At 51.7% G+C, this 14697-nt stretch overlaps 1 protein-coding gene across 7 annotated transcripts in view; it reads right to left on the bottom strand.

The window, feature by feature from the left end:
* Nucleotides 1–6639, bottom strand: part of P4HA2 (prolyl 4-hydroxylase subunit alpha 2) — a 33133-nt gene extending 26494 nt beyond the window's left edge. The window contains exons 1-2 of one of the 7 annotated variants that reach the window (XM_041762812.1): nt 6510–6639; nt 5818–5984 (exon numbers count right to left, since the gene is read on the bottom strand). The gene's annotated coding sequence lies outside the window, so the exon portion shown is untranslated. Of the gene's footprint in view, nt 1–5817; nt 6229–6303; nt 6323–6509 lie in introns of those variants that run through there. The other 6 variants (XM_041762811.1, XM_041762813.1, XM_041762815.1 and 3 more) reach the window with 6 other exon arrangements.
* Between the last annotated feature and the right edge of the window lie 8058 nt (nt 6640–14697).

Below are 14697 nucleotides of genomic sequence, written 5' to 3'. Positions count from 1 at the left end.
AGCATTCAAGAAAAAGCAGCCAGGTTCCTTCATTACATGAATACCAGCTGTCATTTCTCTGGAATGCACTATCTGGCTTAGACTAAGCCCATCCACGAATACCAGCCCCAGAGGCAGAGCCCCGAAGAATCACAGATGGGGTTCTGGGAAATGGCTTGTCAAGAGCCTGCAAAGTCCTGCTCTGCTGGGAGGAGGGGAAGACAACTCACTGGTCAGAGAGCTAGGTACCCCCAAGCAGCCCTTAGAACACCACCTCAGGCAGGGATGCCCTAGAGTCCCAACATTTCTCCTGATCCTGACCCTGAACACTAAAGACTTTGTATAAAAAGTTACTTAATCAAAGACAGGTTGGGAAGAGGCAGCATTCAAGAAGGACTGTGCCACAGTGTGGGAAAGGCCAAGCACCTACTTGCCTTCCCCCAATCCAAACTCATACCTGTACCCAGAGCTTACCTAGAACAGAGCAGGTGGGAATGTGTGTGCATACCCAACACCCCCACTAAGTGTCCAGTGCTGCCTTTAAAAGCCCTTCCAGGACCCCTCAGAAATCCTTCTGGATTTCCAGAATAGGCCAGGAAATGGGCAACGTCAAATCACCTTTTATGAAAAACAAAACACAAAGTGGCACCAACCCTGAGGAGAAAAACCAATACTTTTATCTGCGATGCATCCCAGGTTTAGAACAATGTCTGGCCCATTATCATGTACCCAACAAACAATGCTTCACCACAGACTTGTTCAAATTAGAAACAACAACAGAAGATTTTACATTTTTTCCACTCAATGGATTGTTATGGATTGTTAAGAATGGATACTGTATGCATATCAAGTCCCAAGTTTGGACCCCAACAGAGAGGTCCAACAGAGAGGTCCTCCAAAGCCCACAAACACCCCAATGACAGTGATTCACTCACCAGGTGACCAGCACTGTTTCTAAGCACAGGCAAATTCCAAGACATACAATCAGAGCCCAACAAGCCTGCTCTTTGGAAAGGACATTTACAATCTGGCCAAATGGCCATAAAAAGTTTCCAGCTGCAAAACAGCAGCGTCCTTAGCTTCTCCCCTTACCTCATCAGGCACGGATCCCTGCCAAGCTCCCAGCTGCAACCCAAACGCAACAGCTTGACTTTTAACAATGTATTTAACAGCCTAGAAACAGAACATGGGTTTGCTAAGTACAAGCAGGTCTTGCCTGGCCCTCATCAAGAAGTTGCCTGCCTTCTGTGAAGGAGCAAAAGCTCTCTAAAAAGGGCGCCCCCCTGTGGCCCTGCCTCCAAGTGGTGTAGCCAACTCTGGAATGATAGCCCAGAGGACCTGTGTGTTGTGGAGAGGCTCTGGAGGCCCCAGAACTTAGGCACGTGGATGTCCATTCAGTCTTAGAAGCTGACCCTCTGGAGAGGATGGGAGCTACCCCTCCTCACCTGATGTCAGGCCTCAGTCATCACCCTGGTGTGAGCCACCACCAATTCCCCCCCAACAGCCATCCTGGCCCCTGCCTGCATTGCTCTCTCCTCTCATTCAGCAGCCCTCCCCGCCCCCCCGCCAGCTCTGCTCTACAAAGCTGCCAGCATGGCTTACTGCAGCTCCTCGTTTGGTCTCTCTCTCCACTGTCCCTGCAATAAAGTTTAAACTCCTTAGCCCCCAAAGGCCTTCTTGACTCTGTAAGACATGGCCCTCCAGCCCTCTCTAGCTCTATCTCATGAGTCTGCATTTCCTAGCTTCAAATGCTTACCTTCCCTGGAAAATATTCTTAACTGAGGACTTTCTTCACAGAAACCTAGATGTTCATCTGCATCCATCCTTATACTTCTCTATCAGGTACAGGAACACATTGATTTGTACTTCCCACTTGGGTACCATCAAAACCACAAAGTCTCCTGCTTCAGTGGCCAGGCAAAATCAACATGTAAAGACCAAACTGAACTTTCACTCAGGGTCTTGGCAGAGGTTTGGCAATCTAAGTGAGAGTAACTCATTAGAAGGGACTACACATGAGGACAAAATCCACAAAGCCATCTACAGAATGCCTCCCATGTACCACTTCACAGTCTCTTGGCCTCACCAAGAGGCCGGTCTTCTGGGCCCTGGGTTTCTTGCTGGGCTTCAGATTCAGTGGAAGCATGTGGGCAAGCCCCATATCTCTGGCTCCTCCTGCTACTTTCAGACTCTACAGAAGTATCACACTGGCCTTCCCTGTGGCTACTGGAGGACCCTGCTAGTGCAACCAAGGAGCAAGAGGGAGCTAGCTCCGAGGAGGCAACTTTGACCAATGAAGACAGAAGACAGGAGGAGGCCGGCAGATAAATTCCTTCACCAGGCCTCCACTGCTGAACTGTTCTGTGGCATGGAATTTCTGCAGAGCTCATCCAGAGATAACCCACATGGCTAAACAACTACTACATCTCTGTGCAAACTGACCAGCTTGCTAAAGCACTACCTTGTGCTTTCCATCCTTCTTTCAGGTTTCTTTTTCCTTACCCTTGCTGTACTCCACCCTCCAATAAAGCATTAAGCACTGCCCCAGGTTCTGCTTTTTTGGCCACTAAGCTAACCACTATTTATATTTCCAAAAATCTTTCAATTCTATCATCTAATCCTCACCAAAACCTTGTAAACTAGATAATCATCTCCATTTCAGATATAAAAACTAGATAAATAAGGCTGAGCAAGAGTTTCCTGCATACCTGACATGCTACCACAAATCAGTGTCAGAGCTGAGACTCAAACCCAAAACACACTTTCCACTAGGTATCGCAAACATTCAATCCTACTCAGTAACATCTACTGTCTTACAGCAGAAGGGTCTCCCAAAACGACGAGCAGGCCTGCCCAGGTCAAGGACTTTATCATGGTTCACAAATCAGCTCCATAACATACCAGGCTGGATCCCCACCAAAAAGTCAACAGCAACATGGAGCCTCGAGTTCGGGTGAGAGCAGTCACTCCAGCCTCAGACATCACAGCACTCAGAAATGACCAATCAGCCCAGCTCAGGGCAAGATAGTCCTGTCTAGTCAGGTGTCAGACAATCCCAACTTCAATCTCAGCTCTACCATCACTTCCTAGCTTTGTGACTTTACACAAGTTCCAGATCTCTCTGAGCCTGTTTCCCATCTATATAATGGTGATAACATTAGGACCTATACCTCACAGTGAGGACTGAATGAGATGACAATTATCAGTGTGCAGCCTACCATCAAGCTTATACCACATATCAGCACCAAGGGTACTAGAGGAACACCAGTAGACCTTAAGTGGCCAGCTGCCTGGCTAATCCCTGGAAATGAATACAGTCCAGTCTAGGGGACAGTGAAGATGAAAACAAGGCAGATATTGGGCAATCTCCACATCCCACAAGGACCAAAAGAAATGAACTATTACTTTAGGAGAGAGCAGAGTCAGGTATAATGCAGCACATTGATCATCAGGAAAATAACTCTGGAACAGGTCAATCACTGGCTCTATAGCTCATCAAGGAAAGAAAGTTCTCCAGTAAAAGGCAAGGGATTGGACTAATACTCTAGGATCTCTTGTATTTCTATGCCTCTGACGTATTGGTTCCAAGTTCCTACAAGTACCAAGCCTCAGCTCAGGATCTCAGCCACACCCTGGTCCTCAGAAGTGCCAGGTACAAAGCAAACTATACTCCAGCAAGCACTTCCTAAAAGGGCTAAAGCAGGTACTGGACTGTGAACAAGCTCAGACAGATCCAATCTGAGCTGGAGAATTCACTACCCAAATACTTAATCCTCTGGCTGGCAATGACACCATTTGAACAAAAACTCTCTTCTAAGGCTTCAAGAAGTCCAGCCCAGATTTTTCATTTCCCTTCACCCCTTCTGAGAATAAAAACTATATCCTTCATTCCATATCCCCAGCAAAAACCCCAGAGACCACAGGCGCCACTAGCCCTCTCCCTCTAAGACAGGCTGATGTCCCACTCTGGGACACTTCGAAAGTCCAAACTGCCAGATTCAAGCAATCGAAGTTTAACTCTCGCTCTAGCATTCTGTCTAGGCTTGCACGTGCCTGCATCACAGCATTTCCTGACAATCACCATCTGCATAAAATTAAACTCTTGACAGATCCCAAGAGCCAGGGACACACCCACCAACCCAATGTACTATCAGCCAGCGTGGCCACAAATCAGCCAAGGTCTGCATCCAGCCTCAGAACCTCCCATGGATGTGGGAGGGCAGAGTAAATGAGGCTCTGTCAGGAAATGAGTAGATCCCAGATTCCCTCATCCTAGTCATTCCTCAGGGCTGCACCCACACAGTCTCTCCTTCTGATGAATATTCACGCTCTGAGCTCTTCCTCTGCCACATGGCCAGCTGCCAACTTGAAGCAGCAATCTCAGGCAGATTATGAGCTACCCACCAGCAAGGATAGCGTCAATACCACCTCCTTCTCCTCTCCCTCCTAATTCCACCCCTAGGCACGCTCCAAGTAGAAGCCAGGCACAGGGTAGGTACTCAAGGAATGAAGAGAGATCAGCTGTGTATGGGTTATAGCAGTGGCTAAGTAAGCATTCTCCCAGGCAGCCCATTTCTGAACCTCCTACTGGGTAAAAGGGTCTTTCACAAGTCACAGGCAATGCCTAGTTGTCATCATGTCTGTCTACTGAGCTCTTGGAGAATGAAGCTGGCCCAATAAGACATCATCTCTGGGATGAGGCCGCCAGCCAACTCACTCCATCCTTGCTACGTGGCCTCCTTGGCTGGGGATGCACAGTGGACATAACTTGGCCATCTGAGAATAAGAAAAAAAAACCTAGAAGAAAAAAGGATTCAAAGCATGCTCCTGTGAGTATGTTGAAATGAACAGAAGAAGCTGGGCTCTGAGTTCCAGAATCACAATGAGAGGCTGTACCCTGGACACTTCAGGGGCAGTTTAAACATCAGCCAAAGGAAATCGTGGTTCATTGAACAGAGGAGTAAATCATGGAACCTGTTGTTCCATATGTGTTTTTGCAGCAGCAGCTTGCAAAAACATTCTACAAATTCTTAGGTGGACAGCGGATTTTGGCAAAATCTGGGACAGGTGAGAATGCTCTCAGCTACAAAATGATTTCCCCCCAACCCTTGCTCTCAGAACCAGCATCTCCTGCAAGAAGGCTAAGGCTCTCAGGCTTCAAAGGGTTTATAGTAAGAAGCACAAGTTTGGGGCACCTGGGTGGCTCAGTGGTTGAGTATCTGCCTTTGGCTCAGGTCATGATCCTGGAGTCCTGGGATGGAGTCCCACATCAGCTCCCTGTGGGGGAGCCTCCTTCTCCCTCTATGTCTCTGCCTCTCTCTGTGTGTTTCTCATGAATAAATAAATAAAATCTTGAAGAAGAGGAGGAGGAGGAGGAGGCCGCGGTGGCAGTACAAGCTTTAATGGGCACTCTCCAGCAGAAACACCAGTCTCAGTCTTGGGAGGCACACTAATGTGCTACACCATCTTAAAGATGTCACATTAGAATACAAGGCCAGGGGCCCAACTATCCCGAAGTAGGAAGTGCCCTGATCTGTGCTCCTGCTGAGCAGCACTCACATGCACAGCACAGTACTAGGCACTGCCCTCTCACTTGAAACTGTGGTGCATAGGGTCCACCTGGCAGCTACCCCCTTAAATGTCCCTTCCTCAACGCCTTACCTCTGCTGGAGTGCCCCGGTCTGCTCCCACTCACACACACTGTTGCTCTGTCCAGGTTACCCTTTCTTTAGCCTTCCTCTGACCATTCCACCTCCTCCAGGAAGCCCTCTGGCCCGAAGCATCCTGTCCTCTACCAAAGAGCCCCAGCCTGGTACTCCCTCCCAGCACAGCACTCACCACACTGTTCTGGATCTGGACTTTCGCAGTCTTCAATCCGTCCGCCCGTGGGCTACCAACTCCTCGCTGCGCGACACACACAAGGCGTCCTTATCTGAATTCGTTAACTTGTTACCACGGGTCTGCGCAGCTGCTAAGGAAAAACAACGCACGTTGGAGAGAGACGTCTAGAGGGGAGGAAAAAAAGTTTCTCAACCGACAGCCCGTTTCCTGAGCACCAAGCCGACCCCGCGGGGCCAGGGACTGCAGCCCTCGGGAGGGAGCGAGGCGGCCCGCGCTCGCTAAGGGTCCCCGGGGGCCCGGCCGACGGCCCCGCCTCCGCCTCCGCCCCCAACCTCTGGCCGCCCCCGGGGCCCGGCCGCCCGTCCCCGTCCCCGTTCCCGGGGAGCCTGCCGAGGCCGGGCGGCCGAGTGCCCCGCCCGCCCCGCCCCGCACGCCCGGCAGGAGGGACCGGCAGGAGGGACCGGCAGGAAGGGCGCCGCTGACCTCACCGCCCCGAGCTCGCGGAGGGCACGCAGGCGGCGGGGCAGGAACCCAGGCGGGAGGAGAAACAGGGCGGCGGGCCCCGGGCTGCGGCCGGACTGCACGCCCCCCGGCCCCGGCCCCGGCCCCCGCCCCCGGCCCCCGGCTCCCCGCCGCCCCGCCAGCGCTCCAGCCCCGCCGGGCCCGGCGGCCGCGCGGGGGGCGCTCACCTGGACACGCGCGGCTCCAGCGGCTCCAGCGGCTCCAGAACCTCCCGCGGCGGCGCCCGGCCCGCTCGGCGCCTCCTCCCCGGCGGCTCCGCCTCCCGCCGCGGCCCGGCCCCGCCCGCTTGAGCCGTCGCCACGTCCCCACCTCCCGCCCCCGCCCCCCCCCCCCCCAGCGCGCCGGGCGGCCCCTGCCCCGGCTCCGCGCCCAGGCAGCCCCGGCCGGGGGTCGTCCCCGCCAGCCGCCGGGGGGGAACAGCCGCGCGCGTCGGGGCCGGGGCCGGGGTCGGGGCCGGGAGCGGGCTGCGGCCGGCGGGAGCCGCTCCCCGCCCGTCATGCCGCCGGCAGCTCGCCGCACGTACTCGGCGCCCGCCTCCCCGCGCCCCGCTCCACCTGCGGGCCTCGGCGCCCCCCGCCCCCCGCCTCCCGCCTCCCGCCTCCCCGCTGCTGCAGAAGCGCCCGCGCGCGACCCGCCCCCGCGCCGGTGCGGTGGGGACTCCCCGGCCGGGGCTCCTGCGCATCTTCTCGGGGGTCCCGCCGGGCCCTGGCTCCTGCAGCCCCTCCCCACCGTCACCACTCCCGAGTTACGGGGCGGGGTGGGGTGGGGCCCCCCGGGGGCCGGGCCCGGGCATCCGTGGAATGGACAGACCAGTGGAGAAGACCTCGAAAAATACGGGGCCCTGGGGTCCTCCCCACAGGACCAAGCTCCCCCAAGGGGTTCTGTCCGCCCCCAGCTCCCGTGTCAGGCACTCCTCCTGGTGACGTACTTATGGGTGATGGGTTGATGAGAAGGACCAACCGAAGGCTGAGGTGGGGGGTAGCATATTGGGGCCAACTCTTGGTTTGCCCAAACCCCTTCATTCAACAGGGGCCAAGGAGAGTGGACACCTCATTTACCTAGCCCGGTGTGTGAGGGAATGGAGGCTGGGATGCCGCAAATCTCAGCCTGAGTTGGAGGGAGGCCCTGGCGGCCAAGCAGGTTCCCACGCCTGCTCTGTGAACCTTCCTGATCATGAATGAGGGGAAACACGGTCTGAGAATCTCATCAGCGAGCTAGCCCAGAGTGGGAGGTGCCCGGCCTCCGCCCAGGCTGTGTGGGGAGATTCCCTATGGCACTCTGTCCAGGCTGGCGGCCCAGACCTGGGCGAAGGCACGAGCATAGGCATGGAACTACACACAGCACATAAAATAGGGAACCAGCCACTGTTCCGGCCTGCGTCAGCCACCAGCCAGAGCTCAACTAAAACCAAACAGAAAGCTAACTGTGTCTGCTACATCCTGTTATGCGGAGGAGCCTCCCTCTGCCTGCCCAGATTTCTGAACCCTACCCCCTTCTCAGGAGCTTGCCCTGTGGATCATCCCTTCTCTCTCTTGAATATTCAACTGCCCCCTCCCCTGAACTGGATTCTTCCCTTGACCTATAAATACATTTAAGACTCTAGTGTGGAAATGAAACCCTCATTCAACTCCACCAACGACTGCAGTGTCTCTCTCCTCAATCCCAGCAAATCCCCGGAAAGAATAGTCTGCCAATCCTTGTCCTCATTTCTCCCACCCCTCAGGCTCCTACGATGGACTTTCTGGTGTCCTCACAACACCAAACCAGGTCTCAATAAACTTTCTGTAACTTCCAAGTGTCAAAATTCAATAGCCTCTCTTTAGTTCTCATCTGCTGAAACCCGGGCCAGAATTTGACTCTCCAGCAGTATCTGACCACCACCTCCCTGGAATGCTCATTTTCCTGGTTTCCACCCATCACTCTGGCCACCACTTCCCCCAGCCTCTTCCCTCCTAGGACATTCTCGCCTCCCCCTCTCCTCATTAGTCAGTAAGGTTTGGGGATTCCTCAAAGCTCAGGCCTGAGCATCCTACTTTCTTTCCTCTTCTCTGATTTCTTCCTTTACATCAATGATTCACGTATTTCTCGACATTTACCCTGACTCCTAAGCTCCAGACTCATAACTACCTGCTGGGTCTACGTCTCCAATTCAGTGTCCACAGGTACTCCATCCACAACATGCTCAACAGTGAATTCATGGGCTCTCTCCTTCTCCTCTCCACACATTTCAACTCCCTGCTTCAGTAAAGGAGCCACCTCCCATCCCCATCAGGCACCTAACCAGAAGCCTGGCAACCACACCAGCATCTCCCTCTCTGCCTTGCCCCCAGAGCCTGTTTTTGCTCTGGGGGCAAAGATCCCACCATGTCCATTCACTTTTACCGCCTAAATCTCTCACCAATCTGTACACACTGCAGCTCTGGTAGTCTCCTCAAAGTTCAGGTCTGAACTCACCACAAACAGCTTAGTAAATTGCATGACTCTTAGGAAAAATCCTGAAGGTAGCCCGTAAGGCCCCACATGGTTTGGGCCCTGTTCACTTCTCTAGTCACGCTGACCTTCTTCTCATCCCTCTAACTGACCATCCTCTCTCCCACTGTACTGCCAGGCCATTGCACGTGCTTTTCTTTTTGTCTAGAAAATTCATCCTTCTCCCCATTTAAATCCTTAACATCCCTTTAGAAGGATTTTTCTCATGTCCCTGGCCAGGTCAAAGCCTCCTTTATTAACAGCCTCTCGTGCCCTGTGTGCTTTGTAACACTTGCCACAGTTAATATAGTTGAATGATTGTTGGATTAATGTGTGCCTCCTCCACTGGCCCAGGACCTCCAGGAGTACATTACCTGTGTATTTTCACCCATGATAGTATCCTTGGCTCCAATCACAGAACTGAGCTCAATAAACACTGGCCGACTATGTGAAAGGATAGATGTCTCTTTAATGCTCCACTGCACTGCAGTACCCAAAGACCTGGCCAAATCCTCCACAGGCCCTCAGAGTCCTGGACCCCACTCATTCCTTAGTGCCTGAATCTTCTCTCCTGTCTCTTATAGGATACTTGCCATTGAATTTAGGGCCACCTCAGTAATTGAGACAATCTCATCTCATGATCCTTAACTTAATTACATCTGTAAAGTCTCTCCTTCCAAATAAATTCACATGCATAGGGGCCAGGTATTAGGACATGGTCATATCCTTTTAGGGGCCACCATTCAACCCACTACCCGTGACATTCCGTCATACCTTCCAGGAACTACTGGGCCTGGGTACATCCATGACTCTCAGGTCTGAATCTCTAGCCCAGGCCCACTTAGACCCACATAGCCTTTTATTTGCAGCCACTTGATGAGTGAATTATCATCCCCCTCCTTACCCACACCCCAGAACTGTTTCTGCTCTAGCATTTTCTGTGTCTTGGCAAATGAAATTAACATCTCCCAGTCATTTCTATTTTCTTCCCCAACACATTTCCCCATCATAGATGTTACTTGGTAGACTAGACTTGTCTGCCCACCACCACCATCCCAAGGGAAGGACCTGGTGTGTCTCCAGAAGGGATGGCAAAAACACTTGGATACCACCTACTTGGTGGATAGGTAACTGGATGAGACTGTGTGGGTACAGTGCTTCCTTCTAAACAGAGGCTTCCTCAGACTGACCCTGATTTCCCCCGGCTTACCTGTGATCTCTGGGGAAAGCGGGTGTGGGGCAGGATACATAATTTGGCACCGAGATCTGCCTGGCTGCTAATGACTCTTGCAGACCCTGGAAACCACACAGCAGCTGCGGTGGCATGGTCTGGATTTATAAGCACCTGGTCCCACCATGAAATTCCCCAGAGCAGCGCCCACCCCACCCCCTCCCCGGGTCAACCAATGCTGCACAGAAGGCCTTGTATATGTTGACACACATCTGTACACTGCAACACATTCAGCATACAGCTGTCCACTGGGCCCTGGGGCCACCACCTTTCCCATTCCAGTTTCTTCCCTTTAGGGATTAAGGAAAGATTAGATGTCCCAATTGACCAGTACTTGCTTGGAGGCCAGCAACAGAGTAGAAGGCGAAGTTTGAGTGGGGCCACCTAGTGGTGGCCCTACTGCTTCAGAAATAGGGCCTCCCAGATAGTCTGGTCCAGGACCAGCTTGGTGCATGACCCTGGAGAAGGGAAAGAGAATCTGGCAAAATCCCCCAGGACTCTGAGGGGCCATCCTTTAACAAAGCCAAGTAGGTCCCCAGAAAGTGCCCTGAAAATCCTTAAGTCCATTGTGGTGCATACAAAAAATAAGACAGGCCCCATAGAATGTCCCTCCCAAGCTGCCTCCCCTGTGGACCTGGCCCAAAACAGCAGAGCCAGCACAAGCTAGGCTGTCATTACGGGGTGGAGAGAGGAGTCCCAGGGCCTTCGGAGCTGTAATTACCCAGCAGTTCCAGGGCAGGCCCTAGTGATAAAGATAGCAGGCTTAGACTTTGGCTTCCTCCCTCACGGTGCCCTCCTCCCTTCCATCTTTGGCAAGAAACTTCAGCTAGTGCAAATGCCCAGAGGGCCAGGAGTCAACTAGGTATGGTGCTTACCAATCCTGATCTTTTGATATATACAGATAAATCACACTTTTGTTTATTTGTTTTGAATATTTTATTTATTTATTCATGAGAGACACAGAGAGAGAAAGAAGCACAGGCAGAGGGAGAAGCAGGCTCCATGCAGGGAGCCCGATGTGGGACTCCACCCCATGTCTCCAGGATCATGTCCTGGGCTGAAGACGGCGCTACACCTCTGAGCCACCTGGGCTGCCCAAATCACACTTTTAAAAGTTATTATGATTGTAACACAGAAGCCCCTCATTCCTCCCCTCTCCCTGCCCTGAACCTTGAACCCAAATTGAGACTGGGTGGGGATTGGTGAGTGAGGATGGGATGAATGTTGGGATAGCTATTAGACATCTGACTTAGCTACTTTCTAAAAGGCTGAAAGTACAGTGGTTTTAGTATATTCTCAGGCCTGTCAAAATGTCAGAAAGCCAGCAGAGAAGGAAAGGGAGAAATGAGTGGTAAGGCTGCAGAAGTCCCAGAGGAAGATCATCTGAGAGGAAGGAGCATTTGGGTTTAGGGAAAGCACCCTGGATGTCTACCACTGAGGAGAGGGGAGGAGCAGAGCCCAGAGGTGATAGGGAGGGAGGTGGCACAGAGTCTAGATGGCAGCTGATGGTGGCCTGAACTGAGAAATGGCAAGGCATACAGGGAGGAGAAATGGGTAGACTTGAGAATTATAAAGTGCTAAATAGGGAGGGCTTTTATTCACTCATTTTTTTTATTCAACAAACAGTTATTAAATGTTCTGCTCCCTATTTTGAGCTCTGTTTTGGGGATAAGGACCTACCTCCTGTCCAGAATGAGGACTTTTCACCCTTGGCTTCCTCTACTCTGCTCTTAGAGCAGGACCTGCTGCAGGGAATCAGTGGCAACCCCCAGACAACACAAGAGTGGGGAGCGAGTTGGCTACCCACAGAGAACACATCGGCACCCTTCAAGGTTTCAGACTTGAAACCTTCAGAATCTTAATCACAATGTCTGGTTTCCTTAATCACCAGACACCTCTCACCATAAGGTAACCATCCATTTAATGATGGTTTTGACACTCACTCACTAATGCTACCCTTCCTCTCCCTGTGCTTCATATGCCCTCTTATGTTTCAGTGAATGTATCCCATCTTGCTATAGTGATACATGTTTGCAAGGCACCTCATATCCTTTTTGCAGTGAGATGGGTGTCAGTCAATGCATCTGTGAGTCACCCTGTGAGTCTAATTGTGCAAATTCTGTACTGTGTAAACCAGGGAGCTCCATTCACATCACAGACATTACAGATTTACATATTTGTTACAACAACCTTCCAGTAGATAAAAAATAAAATGAGTTGAGGGCAGCCCGGTGGCTCAACGGTTTAGCGCCGCCTTTGGCCCAGGGCCTGATCCTGGAGAACCAGGATCGAGTCCCACATCAGGCTCTCTGCATGGAGCCTGCTTCTCCCTCTGCCTCTCTCTCTCTCTCTCTCTCTCTCTCTTTGTGTTTCTCATGAATAAATAAATAAAATATAAAATAAAATAAAATAAAATAAAATGAGTTGAGAAGCGGGTATCCTCTGCTAATTTGTACAAAATCACCATAAGCTTTTGTAGATCTAACTCCACAGGAGCCTGTGTCACCCATGTGACTGAGGTCTGCTTACACCTGTCTCAAAGACCTCACCCTCAGGGCACCTGGGTCACTCGGTGGTTGAGCCTCCGCCTTTCACTCAGGTGGATCCTGGCGTCCTGGGATTGAGTCCCACATAGGGCTTCCCGCAGGGAGCCGCTTCTCCCTCTGCTTCTCCCTCTACATCTCTGCTTCTCTGTGTATGTCTCTCATGAATAAATAAATAGAATCTTAAAAAAAAAAAAATATCCCACCCTCGCCTGTGGGCTCTCTCCTGCCCTCAACTTGCCTACCTGCATCAGGTCTGGTTGTGGCTCCAACTCTCCCCCTGTCCCTTGAGTAGACACTATCATCTAAGCTTGCTGATGAACCCTGTCTGCTGCCCGTATGGAACACTGCCTGGGACTCCAACCTACTTACTACTGAAAGGCCAGAGCACACATTCCTTTAGAGGTCCTAACTACCTGACACCACATCAAACATATTTTAATGCACCCACATCCCACAAAATTGTGTTTTATACTTATCCAGCAAACACCTGGCTGAGGCACCTTTGACCAGTTTCCATGACATAATGTTACATTTGCTAGCATTGAGTATTTATACTTTCTTTAGATAGTTCTCCTTTTTTTTTTTTTCCTGTCTCCAACATTTGTGTGAACCTGAGAAGCCTGATGATCCCTATACCTCTGGTACCTGAAAGACACAACAACTTGGCCACAGCTTTTGGTGGGAGTGTCCTTACCCACTAGATACACATGTACAGAGGAACATGCATGCATGCACAAGCTTATGGAACTTGGCCTCTCAAACAAGGAGGAAGAACTCCTCTGTTCTGTACTCTGGCTCTGCCCCTAACCTTGACTCTGACTCAGAATCTGATGTTGACTTTGAACCAGAATCTAACATTATCCCTGATCACAAACCAGCCTGAAAAGGCTTGGAATCAGGAAGATTTCCACCTCTATCATTTGCAGGAAACAGAGCCCAAAGAAGAGCAGGAATGGCTTGGACAAGGAGTCTCCCTGGCTGAGGAGTAGGTAATCTAGGTGGTGAAGGTGGAGAGATGGCTTTCCCACAATGGCTGTGCTATTAGACACTCTCGCTTTTCTGCAGTCCTAGGGGCAAAGAGTGCTCTCCCATCCCAACAGCTCCAGGCCAGGCTGTTGCCTGCCCTATGCAAGATCTGGGATTTTTCTCTGTGCTCCATCCCAGGACACTAGCAGTTATCTGTGTCCACAGGCAAAGATGCATCAGGGCCTCAGAATCCTTTTGGGGGGGAATTTTGGTCGTGCCCAGAGAGCTGCAGCTGCAAAAATGAGGTTGGCCAGCAGAGGGTGCCTGGCGCCCACAATGGGACACCCAGTTAAAGGAGCAGTCCCAGTCTCGTTGGAAAAAGCCCCGCAGGGCCTGACCCAATGCCATATCTCTCCAACCTGGGAAGGTTTAGCCAGATCCTTTGTTTACAGCTACATAGGCGTGAGCAACTGGGGCAGATAGAGATATTTTCATAGACAATGACCAATGCAGCGACCCCTAGTGGTGGAGAAAGCAGGGAGGATGTTCGCAGGATCCCAAACCCCTTACTCAGCCTCGGGTGATCAGGGCTCTTCAGAGCCAGTTAAGCTAACTTACAGCTTTACAGGAGGCTCAGGGCATAAGAGCCAGCAGGCCTAAAGAACAAATAAAGGCTAGTAGCGCAGTGAAGTTAGGGAAGGGGCTGGGGGAGGCAATTGACAGGATTCTGGACATATCTAGAATATTCTGGCTCCTGTTAAAGTGAGACCCTGGAAGAGAGGGGCTAGGAGAACAGGAACAGGCAGTCCTTATCTGGGTTTCTCTGATGCTCTCAGTTGCTTCTGGGATTGGGCAGTTAACATATGGAGCCCTTTCCCTGTACCAAGTATAAATAACACTTGGCAGACTTGGACAATTTCTCCTTGTCCCTTTGGATCCATCTTTCTCTCCCCACTTTGCACCTGCTCTGTGCCCTTGGCGGCTAACCTGTGTGGATTACATCAATAGATTCTCCTGCTTCTGTGACTTCTAATTGGGTCCAACCAATGGGGAGTACCAAGGAAATATCATCCAGAGGGAAGAAATGGATTTTGGAGAAGTTGCCTACAGCTTACACTTATGGGTCTGGCTCAGTGACCTGTG

This window comes from Vulpes lagopus, chromosome 7, assembly GCF_018345385.1.
Source record: "Vulpes lagopus strain Blue_001 chromosome 7, ASM1834538v1, whole genome shotgun sequence".
In the NCBI taxonomy this organism is placed as follows: domain Eukaryota; kingdom Metazoa; phylum Chordata; class Mammalia; order Carnivora; family Canidae; genus Vulpes; species Vulpes lagopus.
This window is presented reverse-complemented; position numbering and strand designations above follow the sequence as displayed.